Genomic DNA, 2,546 nt, shown 5'->3' with positions numbered 1-2,546 from the left:
TTTTAAAAAATATTCTTTCATGTAATAAACAAATGTAAGAAAATTAGGATATACTTCTTCCATTCCAAAATAGATGACTCAATTTTGTATCAAAGTTAGTATAAAGAACAGAGAGAATAGTATATAAGCAGCTACGTACGCAAGCCTTATTTCTTCCGGTGCGGCCTCGATAGCATAATTCTGGTCAATGGGAAAATGATTGGAGCGTACTTTTTTTAACACATTATAACGGAAGATGCTCTTATACACAAATATATACTCATCTCTATGAACACATACACATATCCTTTCCTATGAGTATTTTTGAGATACTGAGCCAGCATAGCATCTTGAGATTTTACGAAATCATCACAAGGTGTTAGAGTTGTATTTATGTGTATACATGTAAGTACGTGTATGGTTCGGTATTGTATATCGTTGTATTTCCTTGTTGTACAAATTGATCTATCAATATAAAGAGCAAAACTACTGTACGTACGATGCTGTGGCGTCGGACAATGGACGACCAGACATGGGATCATCTCTGAATACTATGACCCACAAACTGAATTATCTATGGTTGTGTCTAATCATACAGTGTTGGAGAAGGATTAATCATACGTATAGCAATGTTGTATAAAGAGATGCCAGCCGGTTGGAGCTAACCACGGCAAATAATCCTTTGAACGTGGTATACATAGCAGGTCGATCGCCCTAGGGTTTCTCTGCTCCTGCGCTTCCGCCGCCGCCCTTCGCGCCGCCGCCGCAGCCATCCGACGCGATGACCTCCGCGTTGCAGCTCTCCACTTCCACCAACACGCTAGCCTCTTCCTCCGCCCTATCCATCCCTGCCGGCGCTCTCATCTCCGCTCCGACCAGCCACAACATCAATACCATCACGGTGCGTCTAGATCGCACCAACTTCCTTCTCTGGAATATGCAGGTCGTCCCCAACATCGCCGGCCAGGGTTGGTACGGCTTCCTGGACGACTCCTGCAGGGCGCCTCCGGCCACGGTCACCGAAGGAGACGGTGCCAAGGCCGTGACTAAGCCCAATCCTGACTACGCCTTGTGGTTCTACATGGATCAGCGTGTTCTTAGCATCCTCGTCGGCTCCATGACGGAGGAGATCCTCGGCCATGTCATCGGCCACACCACTGCACCGTTTGTGTGGGCGTGCCTTGAGTCCATGCTCTCGGCACAGAACAGGGCCGGGGTGTGCTAGATGCGGCGTCAACTCTCGACGTTGAAAAAGAACGACCTCACCGCCGCTGCCTACTTTCACAAGATGAAGGGTTTCGCGGACGCCATGGCCCAGGTGGGGTCGCCTCTCTCTGATGCTGAGGTGATCGACTACATCGTCGTCAGTCTCGGGCCTCAGTACGAGTCTCTCCAGCACTCTCTCATGGTGCTGGCTGCCGCCGGCACTGACAATCTCAGCTTGTCGGACTTCTACTCCATCCTCCTCTCCTACGAGTCCCTCAAGGAGCAGAACGCATTCGCTCCCGAGTCCTCCACCTCCTCTAACGCCGTGGTGCGAGGCGGCGACCATGGAGGAGGACGCACCTTCGCCGACACCACCAACGACGGCCGCTCCGGGGGTCGCCCTACTGGCCCGCATGGAAGCGGTCAGTACAACGGCGGCCAGCAACAGGCCTCCCGCGGTAACAACCGCTCCAACCAAGGGGGCGGTGGTGGTGGCAACGGCGGAGGAGGACAGGGCAACATCGGTGGCAGGTGCAACAATCGGCGCGAGCGCCCCCGCTGTCAAGTTTGCCGGCTCTGGGGGCATGAGGCTCTCCAGTGCAAACAATGCTTCAACCACGCGTTCCAGTATGACGAGAGTCGTGCTGGCAATTCTGCCTCTTACCAACCTAGCCCCGGCCAACCTTGGCTCTTCGACATCGGCGCCACCGATCATCTCACCAACGACATGAGCCAGATGAACATCCAGGAGTGCTACGTCGACACGGATCTAGTGCAAGTCGCCAACGGTACATGTTTGTCTATTAGGCATGTTGGCCACTCTCGATTACCTGGTTCATCCGCTCCAATTGAACTCAAAAATATACTTCTTGTTCCTGAACTTAGCACCAATCTACTTTCTGTCTATCGCCCTGTTTCTGACAATAAAATCTTCGTTGAATTTCATAAATTCTTTTTCTATGTCAAGGACAAGGTCATGAATAAAATCCTTCTTCGCGGTAGGAGTCATGGCGGACTCTACCCTCTTCCATTCAGCCGCGCCGTAGCCTCTGGACGTCATGCGACTTCTGGCGTTAGGCTGACTACCGAGCAGTGGCATCGGCGTCTTGATCCTCCTTCGAATAAGATAGTTCACACCATTGTTAGCTCCAATACATCGTTGTGCTCTCCAAACACCGAGTCTTCCATGTGTGATGCTTGTCAGCATGCTAAAAGTCACCAATTACCATATAATTATTCTACTCGTGTTTCTTCATCACCACTTGAGCTTATTCACACCAATGTTTGGGGGCCTGCTTTGCCCTCTTCCGGGGGTTTTAAGTACTATGTTAGCTTCATTGATGACCATAGTCGTTATTGCT

The 2,546-nt window shown here is 50.7% G+C and overlaps 1 pseudogene; it reads left to right on the top strand.

The window, feature by feature from the left end:
* The first annotated feature begins 1,204 nt into the window (after positions 1–1,204).
* LOC147984733 (uncharacterized) lies at positions 1,205–1,958 on the top strand (annotated as a pseudogene).
* The last annotated feature ends 588 nt before the right edge of the window (positions 1,959–2,546 follow it).

Source organism: Triticum urartu, chromosome 2A (assembly GCF_056163025.1).
Source record: "Triticum urartu cultivar PI428250 chromosome 2A, HENAU_Tu73, whole genome shotgun sequence".
Taxonomy (NCBI): Eukaryota; Viridiplantae; Streptophyta; class Magnoliopsida; order Poales; family Poaceae; genus Triticum; species Triticum urartu.
The sequence above is the reverse complement of the archived record's forward strand: the minus strand, read 5'-3'. Positions and strand labels throughout refer to the sequence as shown.